General features: G+C 42.4%; 1 protein-coding gene across 2 annotated transcripts in view; it reads right to left on the bottom strand.

Annotated features, from left to right (window-relative positions):
• TSPAN4 (tetraspanin 4) overlaps positions 1-22420 on the bottom strand; it is a 422638-nt gene extending 400218 nt beyond the window's left edge. For both annotated transcript variants that reach the window (XM_069965625.1, XM_069965626.1), the window contains exons 1-2: positions 22343-22420; positions 5257-5420 (exon numbers count right to left, since the gene is read on the bottom strand). The gene's annotated coding sequence lies outside the window, so the exon portion shown is untranslated. The remainder of the gene's footprint in view (positions 1-5256; positions 5421-22342) is intronic.
• Positions 22421-22502: the final 82 nt, after the last annotated feature.

Below are 22502 nucleotides of genomic sequence, written 5' to 3'. Positions count from 1 at the left end.
GAGGACTGGGTTGGTTATTTGTTGTATCAGACAATTACCATTGTTGTGCTATGGACTGGATGATGAACAGTCCCCGAACTAAATGATGAACGTACCCTGCAGCATCATGTCACATTTATACATCGCAAAGTTTAACAGGGAACTGTCACTTTAAATCTAAACATAATAGGGGAAATTTATCATTTGTGAAGTTTTGACATCTGGTCTATCTGTCTATTCCCTGATGCATTTTCAGATCATTCACCTGAATTATTAGATTGTCTTATGGACTTTGATGTCTTCACAACTGCACAAAAACAAAAAAAGTCTGGCATGGTTTGCTATGTGAGGCTGCGGACTGGAGATTGTGCAAAATTTTGCAATTAAATCAAATTGTCACAATAAATAGATCTGTCTTATACATATGACAAAGGACTGTTCATGCTTCAGGGACACTGCAAATGTTTGGAGCCCATAGCCTATACCGAAAGTACTTAAAGCTATCTATAATCACCAACTGTTTAAGCATTGCGCCCCCCACTGGGGAAGAAGTAAACTGTATTTTACCCTGTATTATTGCTGCCAGTGAGCCAATACAGACCCAGGTATTGCTACAAGTGTGTCCTTGACAGCAGATCTCCCCGCCTATACCCAGTATCATTAAGCCGGGGCCAATGCCAAGCCTTCACCCCTCTTCAATACAAGAACACTCGCCACCACGGGTCTTAAAAACAGACCTCTCCATTGTATTAGTATTATTAACATTGGGCTCATCTCTGCTCATTTGCATATTGCAGGAAAGTGGGCGTCAATGTCTCTGCGGCGGGTCCGGCAGGAGGGGGTAAGTATATGATCCTTTATCCATTAGTAGGATGGGTTCTGCCCCGGATCCCTTTAAAATAAAAGTTCTAGATAACGCATTTTGGGACCTAAACGGCCCTTCATCAGATCTGAGGAATGGACATTTAGGTCCTGGATAAGGTCAATGTCTAGAAAGTTGTGCCCCATGAAATGAACAGAGTGTAGATTGTAAGCCCTGATGAAAAGGGTCCTCTCTCTCCCTATGTAACAGTCTGTCATTAACTGTATTCATGTTTTCATGATATTATGTTACATTCTGTATGTTATACCCTTATCATATATGTACAGCACTCTAAGAAAAATGGAAATTTTAAAAATAAATTATAATGATAAATGAAGAAGTTGGTCCAAAAGGGAACAGTATCTCCCCAATAGTCTGCATAAAGCACTGTATATAGAGAATATACATGAGCCAACTTACAGTAAGCCACAGGCTGTATTCATGTTATCAAGGCAGTCCTAGGGCTGCATCCATCTTCTCCAGCCACCAGGATTCAAATACAGAGTATTTAGGTTCATGGGATCCCGAACTTACCGTAAGTTCGCTCATCTCTAATAGAGAGTATATTGCAGTTTAATAGCCAATGAAGCAGAGATCTAAAGGCTCTAAATTTAGGGCTGCAAAAGGATATTAACTATGTGTAATCTGATGAAACCTCAAAGCAATTTTAAACAGAATATACACATCAGTCCATCAGCAATAACAAAAAAAAACAGAAAAGTGAATAACTCGTTAGATAATTTGTGGGCAATTTTGTAATTCTGACTTTAGTCTATATATACATGGCCTCAGAATTGTAAAGTGCCGCAGTACATGACAAAGTGCTCAGAGGGTTCTCCATATTCCCCAGATCTCAATCCAAATGATCATCTGTGGGATGTGCTGTAAAAGCAAGTCCAATCCGCGTAGGCCGCAACTCGCAATTTACATAGTAAAAACAATCTGCACCCAAGAAAACCAGCATAAGTCTTGTAAAGTCCATGTCTAGAAGGGTCCCAGCTATTTTGGCAGCAATAATAAGAGGTTTTACCATTATGGCTGACGGATTGTCACCACAGTCCTGTTACCACTGCCTAAGGATTCAGTTTTACCAGTACTGGAAAGACAGAGGGCAGCCATCAGCAGGAACAATAAATGGGTCCCTGACTCTCCGACTGCTACTAATAACAGTGTACAATCCCTCGTGGATGTACTCATTTATCAGTAGAGGTAACTATAACCACCATCCTCCCCGATGGCTTGAGCTTTGCCGACATTGTGCACTGACTGCCATCATTTGATTGTCTGCTCTTCAGCCACAGACGTAATGATGACTGAACAGACCGACCTCTATTCTGTATAAGTGATGTAGTTGAGCGGGACATTCGCCGTGCTCATCACTTCTGCTGCCATGGTTTATATTAGGGCACAGCCTCATAAAGCGCAGCTATTACTCTTTCATCATATGATGTAGGATCACGCTTTATCACTTTATTTTAGGGGACAAAGCTATTCATGCAGGGTATGGCATTTTTGTGCATTATATCGGATTACATCATGTAAGTGTACATTAGAATTCATCAGCTGAAAACCAATGGTATATCTGTCCTATAATTTATCATGTCATAAAGTCATGCCGTAAAAAAAAAAAAAAAAAAAAGCTCACTAATTCCAGTCCTCGTGGCCACCAACAAGTCATGATTTAAGGATTTCCTTTGTATTTTACAGGTGATATAATTATATTTGGTGCATCAGGTATTATCACAGGTGTTCTTTGTATGGAAAATGCTCAAAACATCACCTGTTGGTGAGGCCTGAGGACTGGAGTTGAGAAGCACTGGTCCATATTAAAGTGAATACAACATGTCTAAGTGTTTTTCACCTGATTTCAGCAATTCTCACTTATTTCCTAATCATCCAACTTCTCCAGCCACTTTATTAACACTACAGACTTCACTAAAATGTCAGAATGTTCATCACCAAGGGAGCAGCTAAAGGGAAGTGGTAACAGGATTATAGGCTATACAGTTGACTGCATACAGGTAAGTTCACACTTGAATCAGAGCTCACAGGATCTATTGATTATGCAGGATCTTGGAAGTCATTTTTGTGTCTATTTAAATCATGTAGAATAAATCTACACCAAGCAAAAACCCAGCAGACCCCATTAAAGTCAATGGATCCATTGTTTGATGGGCCCTCAAGCTCTCTTTTGTGATGCCAAACATAATTCAAGTCAGAGGCCCAAGCTGGTGCAGAACACCTGCTAAACTTTAAGGGGTTATCCAGCGCTACAAAAACATGGCCACTTTTGCACCACTCGTCTCCAGTTTGGGTGCAGGTTTTGAAACTCCGTTCCATTGAAGTAAATGGAACTTAATTGCAAACCACACCTGAACTGGAGACGAGTGGGGCAAAATCAGCCAAGTTTTTGTAGCACTGGATAACCCCTTTAAAATGTTGGTTTTGTCCCACTCTGATCAGTGTTGGTGATGATAGGAAGAGGAGGGCACTCACCTTCATATATGGTAGTCCTGTGGGTTGGGTACCCCTTTTGGTCTGCTCTTTATGATCTCTATGGCCAAGTGATAAATATGACACTTATTGGGGTGACTGGGTAACCTTTAAAGATTCCAGACATTCCATATTTGGTATTGTATCTTACTCCATCTATTCCTTCATAATTGGTTTATATTGACCTCTTACTTTAATTTCAGGGTTTATCATTTTTTTCCCTTTATTCTATTTTTTCTCTGTGCACTTCCCTATATTGCATCTGTCTGTGTCCTGTTTGGCTTTTATACTTATTGGTACATTATTACTGCTAGTATATGACTATCGATGCTTCAAAAAGTGTTTAGTCATTATTTATGCATTTAATGGGTATTTGTTGGATCCTACATTCAATATTGTATACATTTTGTATAGCGCATTTTGTTTCAATAAAACCTTATTGAACCATAAATTTTACAGTGTGCTAGAGAGGAGATCAATACGTAACCCCATGAGCATGTATAGAATAAAACTAATACGTTAAAAATATAGTTCCATGGAAGGCTAGAGAAATTTGCTTATTAAAACAAAATTATGGTGTCTATAGTTTTTTAAGTGTCCAAACCTGAGTGGGTGGAATTTGATTAATGTTGGCTTGAGAAGTTGGATATAGACGTAGGGAGTCCTGGAAAACATGGATACAGCCATAGGCTGGGTTCACACGCAGTATATTTCAGGCAGTATTTGGTCCTCATGTCAGGTCCTCATGGCAACCAAAACCAGGAGTGGATTGAAAACACAGAACAGCTCTGTTCACATAATAGTGAAATTGAGTGGATGGCCGCCATATAACGGTAAATTACTGCCATTATTTCAATACCACGGCCGTTGTTTTAAAATAACAGCAAATATTTGCTATTAAATGACGGCCATCCACTTAATTACAACATTATGTAGACATAGCCTTTCTGTGTTTTCAATCCACTCCTGGTTTTGGTTGCCATGAGGACCTGACATGAGGACCAAATACTGCCTGAAATATACTGTGTGTGAACTCAGCCATAGGCTGCATAGAATGTTTTCCAGGCAGTTTGATCAAGGTTTGCTCATCTCTAGTGGTCATTTATGAGGGTGGTCTTCTCAGAGAAAATACATTGTGGACTTAAAGGGAATCTAATATCTGTAATTCAAGTTGCAAACTGCTGCCACTAATAGGTCAAGGAGACACAAGGTACCTTTCATATACCTGTCTGTGCTTCCAGAATGTAGAAACATGCTTTACTTCTATAGCACAAAGAGTCAAAGAGGCTTTCCGAGCTCCTGATCTGCTGTAAGCTGATTGAATGACACCTGGATATGAGCACCCAGCAGGGTCAGGTATAGGATGGGGGGAAAAAGCAAAAGTTGGTACCAGGTGTCTCCTAGTCCTAGCAGCAGGTTGGAGCGTGAATTGCCGCTGACAGATTTCCTTTAAAGTTTCCCACACAAGGTCTGGATAAGGAGTTTTCTGGAGAAGTTTTACTGTATATCGTTGCAGACATTGCTGCAGATTACCTGATGTAGATATAAACCTGTAAATGTACTTGGAAACTCTACAAAAGGTGGAAAGTTCCTCTCTACAACCTCTATTTATTAGGGAAACGAGGGGTTTTACAAACTATTGCTAAGTAGGAGTAGGATGTTTTTGTTAACGTGAAAAGTATCACTTACACGTCTATTGGTATGCCATAGACGGATCACTCCATTAACTTTTATTCTGACCCTTGGGAAATAAAGGCAAATACTTGTAAAAGTGATGGAAGAGACAGAAAAAGAATTAATGAATGGACGAACAATGGAGAAAGTCTATTCATCTTAAGAGTTCTCCTTAAATCAGCATTAGGCTTGAAAGAAAAAAAAAAGGGAAGAATGATTAACAAGCCATAAATTGATACTTTACATACCTCTTTATTCTATTCGTTGACGAATGTCTCTTCCTCCGGCACTCTCTGCCTCTTCACATCAAACGCAGATTCCTCTTACAGCCTGCTCGCAGTTTGTCAGGGACCAAAATGTAGAAGATTTCTTTATCCTCCACGTTTGACAGATTCGATCAAAAAACAGAAATCTGAAATTCAAAAGATGTAGAGGAAGGAAAAGCTCAGATTTCAGTGTTAATCCATGATGTAGTGCAAAATGCCAGCAGCTGTACTGGGCGCTCCAAGGATAATGTTCCAATGCACAAATTACAAGATTTCCTTATAATAGACCAAGAATGGGACTCTCTATACAAGTATGGGGGAGGATGTGCAGAACAATGAGGGGTGTTCAATGAACAATTACTTGGAGTAGAATGTGGAGCAATGGAGAACAGTTACAAATAGATTGTGGTTATATTGGCTGATATACAAATCTCCTAAACAATTTACAGCATCTGGACAAGTGTACAGTGTGTGTTCACCCTATAGAGGTGACCTATGCACAACAAGAACACTATAAAGACAGGTATTAGTTACAAAGAATCAGTATCTTCCTATATAAAGGATATTAATTAAAGCCATTATTCCTACAAAATGTCAGAGGGTTAAAGGGAACCTGTCACATTGTACAACCAGGTAGATAAAAAGGCATGATTTTACAGAACAGGAGGATCTGAGCAGATTGATATACAATATTATGAGGAAAAGATTCGGTACAACGTGTATTCGCTATGATCCCTGTTTATTATAGGCTTGGGAGTCCGTTGGGCGGTCCTAAAATAAGACTGATGGCTCTCTCTGAATTCATCCTCATTCAAGGAATGCTTTTTACCAATAAATCAGTCTGTTCCCCCAGTTCATACAATATATATATATTTTTTTTTTTTATTTTTTATTATTTTTTTTTTTTTAACTCTATAGTGGCTGAAGAGGCTATGTATCTGCCACACCACTTAGTCCAGTCAGGACAAGGACACTCCATCCTGTGATCTCTTTATCGTCCCATACATGGAGTATTACTGTAGATTTTAACCAATAATATGGCAAATGTGTACTTTATTTAGTAAAGTAATGAAATACATAGCTGGCACAAAATTTACAATTTTGTTTTCTAATCATTTTTCAATTGAACTCTTGTCCCTTCCCCTTACTGAAAAGACACACGTACCTAAGGCTGGGTTCAAACTACATTTTTTTCATCCGTTTTTGCAAAAAGACGGAAGGAAAAACCTATGCATATGTGTGCATCTGTTTTGATCGTTTTACCATTGACTTCCATTATAAAAAAGAAAAAAAAAACAGATCTGTTTTTTTTTTAACAAACAAAAAAAAAATGAGGTTGACTACATTTTTGTGTTTATTAAGGGTCTGTTCTCACATATCGGATATGCAGCGTATTTCTCACTGCGTATTAGCAGCGAGATCCGCTGCGGATCCCTGCCCAGTAAATTCTATGGGCAGACAAACTCGCAGCAAGATGCACATCCCGCTGCGAGGTTGTCAGCAGCCCTCCCCTTTGACCCACCGCCGCTGGAGCGTATAGTTTACCTGCTGCCCGCTCCAGCTTGCTTCGGGGCTCCCGGCTGCTTCATGGGCCACTCAGGCAATCAGTGCGCTGTGGCGGGGGAGCACACTGATTGGCCAAGCGGGACGTGCCGAGAACCCCCGAAGCAAGCCGGAGCGGGGACCAGGTGATGTATACGCTCCGGCGGCGGGGGGGTTAACGGGGACGGGCTGCTGACAAACTTGCAGCGGGATGTGCATCATGCTACGAGTTTGTCTGCCCATGGTATTTACTGGGCAGGGATCCGTAGCGTGTCTCGCTGCCAATACGCAGCGAGAAATCCGCTGCAGATCCGGTAAGTGTAAACGTACCCTAAAAAAATGGACCCATTTTGATCCGTTTTTTTATAATAGAATTCCTGTCTTGGCCAGAGATGTCAGCAGAGAGCACTGTGTCAGACTGAAAATAAAACATTTCCTGCATGACATACAGCAGCTGATAAGTATGGGAAGACTTAAATAGAAGTAAATTACAAATCTATATAACTTTCTGATATCAGTTGATCTGAAAGAAAAAGATTTTTGCTGGACAACCCCTTTAACATCTTTCCCCTATGTGTCATGTGTCATCAGGGCAGTCCCTTGATAGATCTCTCTGGGGTTATTGGGGTTGCTTACTATTACATGGATGCAAATCTCTTTTGGATATCTATGTTAGCCTTTACATTACATAGTTTGGAAGAAAGGGCTAGAACGGTTTCTGATGATCCAAAAAAGTAGCTATAATAGGGAATCTATTGTTAAAGGAAGAAAAATCCTTTACAAATCTGACCCATGACAAAGGGCGCAGTGACATGTACTCCTACACTATGCACATATGCAGATAATAATGCGTGTTATACACTGTGGTGTCAGGTCAGCTGGCATAGTATGTTCCCAGCAGGACTATAATCCTACTGTATGAAATATAATGAATAACACACTCTTCCCTCGTCTATCGAGCCATATTCCTATATTTCATACTTCTCTCCAATGTATGCTGATTTAATTTCAGACATTTGCATGGGGCACATGTAAATGATTGCCCATTATGGATTGGCCGGGTGCACGCTTTATTTTGTGTTTCTGGATGTTCTCCAGGGGACAGTAAACAAGTCCAGCAAATCTTCGGTCTGCGTCGCACGCACAATGTTGTAGTGTGGAGCTGGGCTCGCAGAATAACTAACAGTAACAGCCTATGATTAGGATTGTGTTTGGCTCGGTTACAGGCGTTCAGTGTGGTTTGTTTGGCTCCAAGCCCCGGCTGTAAAGATGCTGGGGAAGATGATATAAGCATTAACTAGTTTATGGCTGTTTTATGCACTGCAGAAATCTCTCTGCACATAGACAGAGAAAACATGAGTTTTAGTAGAACGGTATAAAAATGACTTCATATGCTATACATTGCTGCATCTGCTACACGGAGACAACATCCGGCATAACTTGTAGCTTCTGAAATTTGTAGGCCTGTCTTAGGAATAGAGCTTTATACAAATCATCCAATGCCTTATTTATAACCATCGGTGAGCCTAGTTATCGGCTCTGCTGCCTCTGCAGCAATTGGTGCAGTCAGAGGAATAGCTTGAGGAAGAAGAGCCTAGGAGCAGAAGATCCAGAAGACGACATACAGATCCATATGGGCGACATGAACGTCACATATACACTCCTAGCACAGCTCTACATGCAATGGCAGATAGACCCAACAAGCCCTTGTAATATTCATGGCTCATTGTCTGGGGCTCAGTAGTATACTCTGCAGCAGGTGTCTTATGGTCGGTGGTACAGTCATACAGCCATATGATACATGGTGAAGAAACATTTCCCATGCCTGAAGGCCAGGAACGAGTGCTATGTTAGGCAGATCACAGCTGCTCCAATCTTTGTCTAAATCTTGGTGGCCAATTGAAGCTTGCCGAATACCTGTAAACTGAGGAAGCTTTGGACGTTTCTTAGAGACATTTCAAAAGATTTGACCTTTCTCCCTCGCGTACGCCTGCTGTATCCCCCGCTTACCTTATGGGGGGGCAGGGGGGCCAAAAGGCGGGATGGCCTCATCCCGCACCTGACTTCATCATGATTGCTTGCTGGCATAAATCATGACACAAACTTCTAGTAGGTGTAGATTTGTTGTGCAGGGCGGCAAGGCCGGACGAGTTTACTAAGAAGCATGCGGCCTAAATCCATCTGGGAAAAGGGAGCATGGTTTTATTTTACTCATACGTCAGTCTTCATAAAGGTCCTCCTGTATGTCTATAGAACCATCTTGTGTCACACACACGCACACAGAGCGCGGAGAGAAGGACCCTTTTGCATGCTTCTCCCCACTTGCTCTAGTGATCAGTCAGGCTCTTAAAACCCAGATCCTGACTGATCATTATGACATGTCTGCAAAATGTGAAAGTGACAGGTCCCTTTCAAGGGAGTATGTCAGCAGGTTATCTCATACTAACCTGTTGGTATCTTGTAGTAGCTTGGCTAAGGCCATTTACATTATCTCATACTAACCTGCACATTGCTTTAATAAACTTATATTACTTTGTAATAGAACCTAATGAAATGTTGTTGTTTTTTCCCCGTCTATTACTCAACTTCTGTTGAGTGGCAGCAGAAAGGGGCAACAAGGGCCGAACGTTTGAGATGGAAACTGCAGAACTGTTCCCAATCTTCTGCTCGAATCAAGCACTGCACACAGCACTATACAAAACAGGGAAAAAACATGGCCAAGCTTCAAGGTTTATCCTTGTAAGAAAAGGCTTTCATCTTGTCACCCCTACCCCACAGCCAGACATATGAAGAGATATTGGAGATTGTTGTCACATGCAGTACACAACCAGTACTTGTCAGTGTTCCACAGTTTATCTGATGCCTTGGAAATATTTGTGTACTTCTGAATGATACCTTTCAACAATGAGATCCCTTTGATGAGTAATAAGCCGTTTACCCACCATGGCTTTTGCTGTAGAACGCAACTAAGAACATGTCAATAAAATTCTACTTGAACTTTATATGGAGTTAATCTGAATCACTGCAAAATGATGGTGGTGCTGTACTCTTTACCCTGAGATTAAATGTGATGGGCTAATTGTGAACACAACCACATCCCTACTTATGAATGCATTTGTACCCGTCAGTATTATACAGTACAATGAAAGCATCTGCATATTCCCCGACTAATAATGTATATCCAATGTGTGTGAATAGACCCTTAACATATCCCCCATGAATTATTCATGGCTCACAAGAAGGCCTTACATGTTATGTTACAAGAATCTAAATATTCTACAAAGTGCAGCAACGCTTCTTATGTATGTATATATGTTTACCACTGTGAAGCAAGGAAATGTTTCTTTAATGGTAATTTACTTAGATCCAATAAATCGATGCAGTCTCCTATACAAAACACAATAGACTTTAAATGCTGTACAGCTGACTGCGAACAATTTACATAACCACTCACGTCTATACTCATGTAATTCCACCTACCTCCCAGCTACAGTAATCCTATAGCAATAAAAAGCCTTTTATCATAGTAAATGGGATGGTCCCTACCACACAGATAATTACAGAGCGCTTCTCATCCATACAGAGTAAGGGCTACCATTTGTGGCCAAAATACCAACAATCAACTCGCTGCAAAAGGAAAATGCCACGTAAATACTGGCACATCACTGTCAGTAAAACTCTATTCAAGTAATGTAAAGTTAAAGGGTACTCCGGTGGGAAAAAAAAAACATTTTCAAATCAAATGGTGTCAGAAAATTATAAAAATCTGTAAATTACTTTTATTTAAAGGTCAAGCCTTCCAGTACCTAGCAGCTGCTGTATGCCCTGCAGGAACTAGTGTATTCTTTCCAGTTTGACACTGTACTCTCTGCTGCCACCTCTGTCGATAACAGGAACTGTACAGAGCCATAGTAAATCCCCATAGAAAACCTTTAATGCTTTGCGCTATGGCCTTTCAAACACAAGGAGGAAAAAACAAGAGCGCAAAAGAAAAAATTGCATCAGTTCTTAAGCGGTTAAAAAATGTAACTTGAAAAATATATATTTGCCCCTTCCCAGGGTTAACATGGTGAGGGTAAATGGCCTGCTCCCCTTACTTACTAGGCGGTTTTGTTTCCCTGATACAAAGATCAGCAGGACTGGAACCAGCACTGAAAACAAAGCCGTCCGATAAAAAAGGGAGCAGGATGGACGTTTACTCTCACCATGCTAATCCTGAGAAGGAAACTTAATAAGATATATATATATATATATATATATATATATATATATATATATATATATATATATGTGTGTGTGTGTGTGTGTGTGTGTGTGTGTGTGTGTGTGTGTGTACATACATAGATTTTTATGCTTCCTATCCAGTGCAACGGGCATTCTAGAGTCCCAAGTAAAAGTGCCATGATGTCCCCATAAACTATAGCTATTATTTTTGTTGCATGGGCACTTTTAGAATTGCACTTGCACTTTGGTTCCTATAGGTCTTGTTTGGTACGGATATTGCACTATTGGGCATTATTCATTATGCTATACATGCTGCTTTTCCTATCCCCATTACGGGGGATATATAAGATTACACTGGGTCTTATAAGTACCCAGTGCATACCTGCTTGCTTTTCTATGGTTCGTATAGTGTTGAGCATGTAGGCAAGCACTCAACCACTCATTCGCGGAGCCCGCATAGTGTATACTTGCTCCCATATACTGACAGGATGCTGCAGCCAATCGCTGGCCCGGTCGCACATTCTGACATGACCGGAGAAATACATAAGGACACTGGATTTTTACAATTGTAAAATCTACTCGACTACACAAACAAAGCATTCCGAATCCCACTAGATCCATTCTAATTCTAAACTACCGTTTTAGGCAGCAGAATGGCTTATTGGCTAACAAAATATTTTAATAATAGGATTTTATGCCAGCTATTAGCAAACAGGAATAAATGGTCTTTTTAGACTGTGGGCTGCAGAACATCGCGGAGAGATTCTAACAAATGACTATTTCTATCTCCGCACATACAAATGATCTTTGCTTTATGTAAAACTAATGTTTACTTCTGGCAACTAATGAATGGCTCCGAGGAAAAAAAGGACGGATACGCGGAAACATTGCCAATTCTGGAGTATTGGAGGTAGTTTGGTATTGCATATAAAATGCAGCAAGTATTGGGAAAGGTAAGGTCCGAGCTGATGATAAACCTGCTGCTGGGAGAGGTTAAAGGGGAAGGCCACTTTATAGTAAAATAGTTCAGTATACAGTATTAGTAACTGTACTCACTGTATATACTGACAGCAGCTCCCTGTGTACCAAACTTCCCTCCAGCAGGCTGGACTGCCCTGCTCTGGTTAAATCTGTCCTTAAGATGGCCGACATGGAGGAGCATGTGACCATGCACCGCCCCCAGTGTCCACCATAGGCATATACAGGCTCAGTGTTGGACACTTGGGGGTGGGGCATGGTCACATGCTCCTCCATGTCAGCCATCTTGTAGACAGCTTTACCACAGAGCAGGACAGCACAGCCTGGTGAAGGGGAGTCTGATATTAGCTCAATGAGATACACAGGGAGCTGCTGTCAGTAAGGGCTGCAAGTACAGTTACTAATACTATACAGTGAGCAATTTTACTATAAAGTGGCAAACCCCTTTAAATAAAGGCAGGACAAGCCTGTACATGTATAAGAGAGAACCTTCCATACTGGTCTATGGAATCGTCTACAGCAGCGCAGAGAAGCCCATCGATTGCAGGCAGGTCCTGTATATATGTCATGCATCCATTAGCCATGCACAAAATTTGCACCAGAGCTCAGGAGACACTATTATTTTAAGGGATACAATGGGGGCAGTTACTGCTGGGGGCAGGCTTCTAGATACTCTGACTGGTACAATGAAAGGAGTTATGCAGGATTAGAAAAAGCACAGCTACTTTCTTCCAAAAACAGCACCACCCATGTCCTCTGGTTGTGGGTGATATTACAATTGGGCTCAATTAACCTTTAGGATGCCTTCACACTTACCGGATCTGCAGCGGATTTGACTAAATGAATGAACACAGCATTAAATCCGCACTGTAAAATCCGCTGCGGATCCGGTGTGTGTGAAAGCACCCTAATGCAACAAAGATGAAAAATGCCACCTGAACAGGGGACCGGAGTGGTGCTGTTCTGGAAGAAAGTGGCCATGCTTTTAATCCTGAAAGACCCCTTTAATTTGTGGGCATTATTGTTAATTCAGAGAAATGCCCACTATATACAATTATTTTTAGTTGGCACTATGTGGCGCTATTACTATAGGGACGCTTATTGGCCAATACGTGTAATACTGGGGGAACATATATTGTAGAGCCTCTATCTGTGTTAGGGTGCTGTGCTTTGCAGATATTACTTTCAGGGACACTATCAGTACACTGACATTTCCTGGGGTGCTATTTGGGCAGTAATAACTATCAGAGTCACTATGAAGGCTACTATGTATGACACTATTATTTTTGGGTTGACCATAAATACATAAACTAAAGTGACATTCTATAATATTACCATCTTTATTCTGAAATTTTTATAGAATACAGAAAAGTTCAGATTTGAGAATAAGGTTCCAGATATCTCCATTAGGACAAGATATCGATTGTACCTGCCATAAAAGTCCTTATACTCTTTAACAATAAAGATCTTCTCATGGAGCTGTCTCATTAGATCCGCTGCCGGAAAGGGTTTTATTATTTTTATTTTTTTTCAAACCTAATGTCATTTTCCAATATGATTTAATCCTTGGGGATCATAATAACTTCCCTCTAGACACAGGTAACGAAACGGGTAGATTGTGCGGCTTTATCAGGGCAATATAGAAGGAGCAACACTATTTATTGATCAGACACACACAAAATAAAAAAAGAATGTGATATGTTCTTGTTATTAGAGATTTCCAAGTGTCAGTGTATCCTGTGAGTACAACCTCTGGCTGCCATTGCTGGTGGTGCTGCAGGTGCCTGGATGGGCACACAGGTGCACGCTACTAATAATACTATGAGTGGCTTATGCTAAACTGCAAGATAATAATTGTAGATGGTGCACTTGAAATCAACATGATGGAAGTGTAAGAAACACAAGCTGCACATGGAAGGGCAGCCAGAGGGAGCCAAGTATACAATTCAGACGTCTAGCATTACAAATCTGGCACAACAGTCACAGAACTCATACATATGGCTGTATAATAAATGTGTCATGTAAAGATTCTTAACACAGACACCATAGCTTGGTATGGGCACATACTGTTCATGGCACATTTTACATAGACACACACAAAGCGAATCCCAACAAAAATTATTTCATGCTGTATCCCAGAAGCTATATTCCTCTCAAACTGGATACAAAATTATTGTTACAATAATAATGCCCCATACTATAACAGTGACAGTGCCCTCGTACAGTAATAATGCCCCAATACTATAACAGTGCCAGTGCCCTATACAGTAATACCCCATACTATAATAGTGCCAGGGCCCCCATACAGTAATAATACCCCATACTATAATAGTGCCAGGGCCCCATAAAATAATAATGCCCCATTCTATAACAGTGCCAGTGCCCCATAAAATAATAATGCCCCATTCTATAACAGTGCCAGTGCCCCATAAAATAATAATGCCCCAATACTATAACAGTGCCAGTGCCCTATACAGTAATACCCCATACTATAATAGTGCCAGTGCCCTGTACAGTAATAATACCCCATATTATAATAGTGCCAGCTCCCCATACAATAATAATGCTCCATACTATAACAGTGCCAGTGCCCTATACAGTAATACCCCAAACTATAATAGTGCCAGTGCCCCCATACAGTAATACCCCATACTATAATAGTGCCAGTGCCCCATAAAATAATAATGCCCCATACTATAACAGTGCCAGTGCCCTATAAAGTAATAATACCCCATATTATAATAGTGCCAGCCACCCATACAATAATAATGCCCCATACAATAAAAGTGCCAGGGCCCAAAACAGTAATAATGCCCTAATACTATAATAGTGCAAGCTCCCCATACAATAATAATGCCCCATACTATAACAGTGCCAGTGCCCTATACAGTAATACCCCAAACTATAATAGTGCCAGTGCCCCCATACAGTAATACCCCATACTATAATAGTGCCAGTGCCCCATAAAATAATAATGCCCCATACTATAACAGTGCCAGTGCCCTATAAAGTAATAATACCCCATATTATAATAGTGCCAGCCACCCATACAATAATAATGCCCCATACAATAAAAGTGCCAGTGCCCAAAACAGTAATAATGCCCCCATACTATAATAGTGCTAGTGCCCCCATACAGAAATAATGCCCGCATACAGTAATAATGCCCCCATACTGAAATAGTGCCCGTGCCCCATACAGTAATAATGCCCCATACTATAATAGTGTCAGTGCCCCCATACAGTAATACCCTAATACTATAATAGTGTCAGTGCCCTGTACAGTAATACCCTAATACTATAATAGTGCCAGTGCCCCATACAGTAATAATGCCCCTATAGTTTTTTTTTTTTTTAATTCTCAATTTCATTAAGGATTTTCAATTTTTATAAAAACAACAGTGCACACACACTCGAAAGGGAGAACGGTACAACCATAAAATCGCTCATGGAGGAACATAATGCCCCTATACTATACTATAATAGTGGCATTGCCCCCATACAATAATAATACCCTTGTACTATAATAGTGCCAGTGCTCAATACAGTAATAATACCCCCATACTGAAATAGTGCCCCATACTATAATATTGCCAGTGCACTTGTACAGTAATAATGTCCCCATACTGAAATATAGTGTCAGTGCCCCATACAGTAATAATGGCCCTATACAGTAATAGTGCCACTGCCCCCATACTGTAATAGTGCCAGTGCCCCCATACTGTAATAGTGCCCCCATACTGAAATAGTTGGGTGTAGCTGTTCTTCTCTTCATACCAGTAATCTGTAAGTCTCAGGGATGGGATTTTAGGACTCCCGGGCAGATATGACAACGTTGTATCATTGCGCCAGGCAGTGTGGGAATCCCGTCTTTAGCGGCTCACAGGCTGCAGGTATGAACTGCAAACAATCAGGGGCACTGGGCTAAAATACAGAAACCTGCAGCTAGAACCATCCCACCAGCTTGGCAGTCGTGCTCTAGCCAGTCCAGGAAACTTTTTATTGCAAGCATTTAATGCAACGCTGTGCAACACATCTAAATGCTTCTGGGGAGAGTTTACATAGCAGAAGAGCAGCAACAGGTTCCCTTTAAGCATTGAGTGAGCAGTGTGGACTAATGACAGAGTGCTATAGGAGAGAAGAAACCTGACCTACTCTATCTAAATGTTTAGTCCTGGAAGCAGGCACACGACTGTACTATAAAATGTTCCTAAAATGTCTGCTATGGAAAACCACAGGACAGTCAATATGGAAAAAACAACATATATACCCCACAAAAACAAGACCCGCAGAGTATACTGTTTCTGAAACAACTGCATCGTACTCCAAAAAATGTGCTAGAAGCAGAACAAATAAAGAAGCAGCAGTGGTGGCTCCGCTGCACACCGGCTATATTCATGTCACAGTCTCCCTGTATGTTTGGAGTACACATTGGTAAACTATAAAAGACAGATATCAACATATACTGTGGTGTAGTGACAGCAGGAGTATTGTGTTTAATGCACTGATCCATTAAAATCAACGGGCCCACTATCAGCATGCCAGGGTATAGGGCAAAATTCCTTTTTGGCAGGTTACATACATACAGTATATACTGAATGTACAGGGGGAAAAAAAAAAACACAGCCTGAGTGTGAGCTTTGTAAGAAGCCTGCAAAATGCTTTGAGTTTATTGTTTAGTTTGCTTTTTGATGTGTCAGTATGAAGCCTTAAACAATGGGTTTTGTTCCCATAAACAAGCTATAAATCATCGAGAGGATAGGTGATATGTTATATGCATCATGCTTGAGGTGGACTGGATAAATAAGGGATGGGGAACCTTCAGCCCTTCAGCTGTTGCAAAACTACATTTCCCATCATGCCTGGGCAGCCGAAGTGGTACTGTTCAGGTCTGGTATCGCAGTGTTATCCAGTCACAGTATGGCGGTATTGGTCAAGTCTGGTGTGGCAGTGTTATCCAGTCACAGTATGGCGGTATTGGTCAGGTCTGGTGTGGCGGTGTTATCCAGTCACAGTATGGCGGTATTGGTCAGGTCTAATATGGCGGTGTTATCCAGTCGCAGTATGGCGGTACTGTTCAGGTCTGGTGTGGCGGTGTTATCTAGTCACAGTATGGCAGTGTTATCCAGTCATAGTATGGTGGTATGGGTCAGGTCTGGTATGGCGGCATTGTTCAGGCCTGGTATGATGGTGTTATCCAGTCACAGTATGGCGGTGTTATACAGTCACAGTTTGGGGGTATTGTTCAGGTCTGGTATGGCGGTGTTATCCAGTCACAGTATGGTGGTATTGGTCAGGTCTGGTATGGCAGTGTTATCCAGTCACAGTATCGTGGTATTGTTCAGGTCTGGTATGGTGGCATTGTTCAGGCCTGGTATGATGGTGTTATCCAGTCACAGTATGGCGGTGTTATACAGTCACAGTTTGGCAGTATTGTTCAGGTCTGGTATGGCGATGTTATCCAGTCACAGTATGGCGGTATTGGTCAGGTCTGGTATGGCAGTACTGGTCAGGCCTGGTATGGCAGTGTTATCCAGTCACAGTATGGCGGTATTGTTCAGGTCTGGTATGGCGGTGTTATCCAGTCACAGTATGGCGGTATTGGTTTGGTATGGCAGTATTGGTGTGGCGGTGGTAAATGTGACACCTGGAGCTATTGCCTACCAATCTTGTGGTGAGAATTCCCTCAGACAATATGCAGATGGCTCTAATCATTGATTCAATATGGATTTTTGTTTATGTTTTAAGCAGTTAGAAACCATGAAAAAGGTGATTCAGACAATGTTTCTAGAGAAATGCATGTGGCCGAAAACAGGTTCTCATTTCTTCCCCAGTAGTCATGTGCTGTTACCAGGATTATTGGCCATTCGCCTATTGGTTATCGCATGAGGGTCTGGTTTCGGCTGCATGTGGGGACGTACAGCAAATGTGGGAACACGGCCTAAGACTGATCAGATATCAATATAATGTTCTAATAAACTAGAAAATGCTAAATGGTGAGTGAAGATGGGGCGTCATTAGGTTTAGTGCCTAGGGCAGCAGCAGCTGATATTATCGCCCTGCCTATATGCCCCACATTTTCCTGAGCTATACTCTTTGCAGTTTTTCCTCATGAATTGTCTGACTTTGAAGGGTGGGGGAAAAAAAAAGCGTTACAATCGTGTGTGGTGTAGGCTTTACTTCCAAGATGTGGGGTCAAACAAATGCGTCCTGGCAAGCAGAAAGCTTTAGCCCTCTTCTGCTTACTGGAAAAACCCTTTGAGACCAATTTCAAATGTACTGAATGACAGCAGATTGAGCGGGAGTGTAGCCCCTGTAGCGGGAGTGTAGCCCCTGTAGCGGGAGTGTAGCCCCTGCCAGGGTAACACATTACCTGTCCGCCCTTCCATCTGCTTCTCTGGCTCCTGGACCTCCCGCTCAGCCAATCACTACCATGTCCTGCAGCAGCGCACTGATTGGCTGAGCGTGACGTCCAGATGCCGGGAGGCCACGAAGCAAGCTGGATCACAGAGCAGGTAATGTATGCTCCAGCCGGTGGGGGGGGGGTGAGGGGGCTGTCACTTACATACTCGCAGCAGGATGTATTCTCATAGAAACTAACAGGCAAGGGATCTGCAGTGGAGTTTGCTGCAAATTCGCATAGAGAAATCCGCTGCGGATCCGGTATGTTGTTTGTACCCTTAGGGGGACATTTATGAATGGTTCGCCCAAGGTGTACGCTAGCAGGAAGAATGTGCAGATTCGCCCCTTCTCCCTGGCGTACACCTGCCGTATGCCCCGCTCACCCGATGGGCGGCTGGGGGAGCATGACAAGGCGGGGAGAAGGCGTGGCCTCCTTCCGCGCCTCATATATCATAATTTACACCTGCTCGCAGGCGTAAACCATGATCCAAATCTAAACCTGCTGGAAGCAAGTGTAGATTTAGTACGTCGGGCGCCCGGCCGGCCGAATTCACTAAGAGGCGTGCGCCTGACGGGGGAAAGGGGGTGGGGCCTTATATAAGACCAGCAGGAGCCAGGAGCTGTAATAATATGGAGGTGTATACACAGGCATACACCCCTGGGAAGAGAGCCTTATTAGGCTAGGTTCACATGGAGCATTTCAGTCAGTATTGTAAAGCATACCCATCATTAGGCAGCTTTATCTGATAGGTGTGCCATCGCTCCTGCCACCGGAAGATCGAGTAATCGTGGATACGTACATGTCGGGTGTGTTCTGTGCACAAGCCCTATAGAATTGTGACTGCACACAGATAGGATAAAGGAATATGTGCAAAACAAAGAAAAAAAGGACAAATCTTCCAATAGGGTTTTTATTTTTATTAGACTTTTTTGGGTTATGCTAAGTTTTTGCATTCATTATACTTTATCCCTTACATTAGATTTCATTTTAACATACTGAAAAACATGGTCCACCATGTCTTTGTATGCATTAAAAACCTACTTTTTTTTTTTTTTTGGGTACTCAAATTTCCACAAAGAAATTCTCACCACAGGATTGGTAGATTGGTAGGTAACAGCTCCAGACATCACATTTACCACCGCCATACCAAACCTGACCAATACCATACTGTGACTGGGTAACACCGCCATACCAGACCTGACCAATACCATACTGTGACTGGGTAACACCGCCATACCACACCTGAACAATACCACCATACTGTGACTGGGTAACACCGCCAGACCAGACCTGAACAATACCACCATACTGTGACTGGGTAACACCGCCATACCAGAAATGACCAATACCATACTGTGACTGGGTAACACCGCCATACCAGACCTGACCAATACCGCCAAACTGTGACTGGATAACACCGCTACACTAGACCTAACCAATACCGCCATACTGTGACTGGATAACACCGCCATACTAGACCTAACCAATACTACCATACTGTGACTGGATAACACCGCCATACCAGACCTAACCAATACCGCCATACTGTGACTGGATAACACCGCCATACTAGACCTAACCAATACTACCATACTGTGACTGGATAACACCGCCATACCAGACCTGACCAATACCACCATACTGTGACTGGATAACACCGCCATACTAGACCTAACCAATACTACCATACTGTGACTGGATAACACCGCCATACCAGACCTGACCAATACCACCATACTGTGACTGGATAACACCGCCATACCACACACACACGTAAAAACAACAGATTTACTGGCAAGTCTGAATGGGAAGTGGGAGAGTAAAAAAAAAAATTTGAAAATTAAAAAAAAAAAAAAAAAAATGTTTCCTTTCCCTTGCAAGGTGCTGCCCTAGGCACTGGACCACTGTTACTGGTGACTAGTGGTAAATACGGCCCTGAGTGTAATACGGATCAATCTGTGTGTCTTGTATACTAAATGCAAGTAGTTCGGCATTCAACTCCCGGTGTCTGGACAAAATGGATGCAGCCATAAGGCTGCCATAGGCTGTATTCATGTTTTTCAGGACTCCTTAGGGTGGCATCCAACTTCTGCAGATGCCAGGTCAGTTGAATTCCGAACTCAGACACTTTTCTTAATTGCAAGTACCGTCCTGACCACAGGTCTGATGATAACCGCCAGTTCACTCATCAGACCTGCAGCTGAGCCTAGACTTCTTATGCTAATATGAACCTGGTCTATGGATATAGTCACACGTCACAAATACATTGTGGATTTGTTGCAGATTTAAGTTCAATAGAAAAGTCACAATCTGCCATGTGTAAACATACGTTTTGAATCTATTCACACACACACACTCTGTTGCAGATTTGTTCCACCTGTACAATCTATCTGCAGGACTCTTGCAGAAGTCTGTGCACCTGTCACCCTATCCAGGAGGAAAGTAACGGATTGTTAGGGCCCTTTTACACGAAAAGATTATCTGACAGATTATCTGCCAAAGATTTGAAGCCAAAGCCAGGAATGGACTATAAACAGAGATCAGGTAATAAAGGAAAGCCTGAGATTTCTCCTCTTTTGAAATCCACTCCTGGTTTTGGCTTCAAATCTTTGGCAGATAATCTGTCAGATAATCTTTCCGTGTAAAAGGGCCCTTAGTTGCAAGAATTGCTGCTACAAATCTGCCATGTGTGACTGTGGCCATAAACAGACATATAAAAACCCTGCTCCCCCGCTGTCTACTAGTACAGCAGTATACATGTATCCATATTCCTAATGACCTACATGTATAATCCTGCAGGACATACAGATGTCTCATCTACGGACTCCAGGAAGTATAGTATAGATGGTTACACAAATAACCAATACATTGTATCAGTATAGGCATCGGCTACCACCTTGTATAGTACGGCTGTGATCCCCAACTGCTTCTGAACTACAACCCCCATCCTGCCCTGACAGCCTGCAGAATGGAAGCTGGAGAGCGCTGCAGTAATGAATGCAACAGCTGAGTCCTCAGAGCATACCAGGCACCTGCAGCACAGTGTATCTAAGCACTGACTGACAGGGCTTAGATACACAGAAGGTTATGCAAGTAGTACATTGTATGCAAACACTGACAAAAGACTTAGATACCTACAAGGTGATGCATGATGTACATTGTATCTAAGTACAGACAAGTCTTAGATACATACAAGGTGCTACATGCAGGACACTGTATGGCAGCAGGCTTAGATACACGCAGGGTGATACATGCAGGACACTGTATGGCAGCAGGCTTAGATACATTCAAGGTGATACATGCAGGACACTGTATGGCAGCAGGCTTAGATACACGCAGGGTGATACATGCAGGACACTGTATGGCAGCAGGCTTAGATACATACAAGGTGATACATGCAGGACACTGTATGGCAGCAGGCTTAGATACATACAAGGTGATACAGGCAGAACACTATGGCAGCAGGCTTAGATACATACAGGGCACTGTATGGCAGCAGGCTTAGATACACGCAGGGTGATACATGCAGGACACTGTATGGCAGCAGGCTTAGATACATACAAGGTGATACATGCAGGGCACTGTATGGCAGCAGGCTTAGATACATACAAGGTGATACATGCAGGACACTGTATGGCAGCAGGTTTAGATACATACAAGGTGATACATGCAGGACACTGTATGGCAGCAGGCTTAGATACACGCAGGACACTGTATGGCAGCAGGCTTAGATACACGCAGGGTGATGCAGTAGCTTCTCCCCTGTAGCGCAGGCAGCTGCTCTCCTCTCTGGGTGAACTTGTTGATTCGTGTAGGATGGAAGTTGTGCTCAGTGACAGCAGCAGCAGAGCAGCCCGCACACAGCCACACTCACCCCAGCACTGGATACAGCACAGTATATAGTGTAGACACAGGACACTACCTGCTGCTGCAGCTGTCTGTCTCCCCAGTCCTGGCGCTCTGATCATCCTCACAGCAGCCGGCTCCGCTACCACCGCTCTACCGCCTCCAGGCGTCCAGAGGGCGCCCGACCAAACACAAGGCGCCGGCAACAGACGGAGGGCTCTAAGACCTGGAGGACG

The sequence above is a fragment of the Dendropsophus ebraccatus genome, chromosome 4 (genome assembly GCF_027789765.1).
Source record: "Dendropsophus ebraccatus isolate aDenEbr1 chromosome 4, aDenEbr1.pat, whole genome shotgun sequence".
In the NCBI taxonomy this organism is placed as follows: Eukaryota; Metazoa; Chordata; class Amphibia; order Anura; family Hylidae; genus Dendropsophus; species Dendropsophus ebraccatus.
The sequence above is the reverse complement of the archived record's forward strand: the minus strand, read 5'-3'. Positions and strand labels throughout refer to the sequence as shown.